The sequence below is a fragment of the Oncorhynchus tshawytscha genome, linkage group LG09, assembly GCF_018296145.1.
Source record: "Oncorhynchus tshawytscha isolate Ot180627B linkage group LG09, Otsh_v2.0, whole genome shotgun sequence".
NCBI classification, from domain to species: Eukaryota; Metazoa; Chordata; class Actinopteri; order Salmoniformes; family Salmonidae; genus Oncorhynchus; species Oncorhynchus tshawytscha.
Window position 1 is genome coordinate 79,958,775 of NC_056437.1, and position 381 is coordinate 79,959,155.

A 381-nucleotide genomic window follows, 5' to 3' on the forward strand; every position below is an offset into this window, starting at 1 on the left:
GTATGTACTTGTGCTGATGCTGTGTACTGAGACGCGGTACGCCTGCTGCTGCCTCTAGAGCCTTTTTGTGTGATGTTTGATGCGTGCTCTGGTGTTACACTGGCTGTTTGTGTTTAGATATCTAGGGAATCAAGTTTGGGGTGGGGTGGAGAGATAGACAGTTCATTGTTTACATTCATCGATTGCCAGGGAGCCTCTCTCTCAGCCTCTCTACCCGTCTTTTCCACCAAAACCACTTTATATTAGTACCCAGTACCCTGCTCCCCTAAGCAGCTGCAGGCCAAGGGTTTGGTTAGACTAGGTAATGGGTGTAGAAACAGGCTAATAACATTACTGACACTGTAAGGACGAGGGGGGGGGGTCAGAGTGGGCTGATGGGAG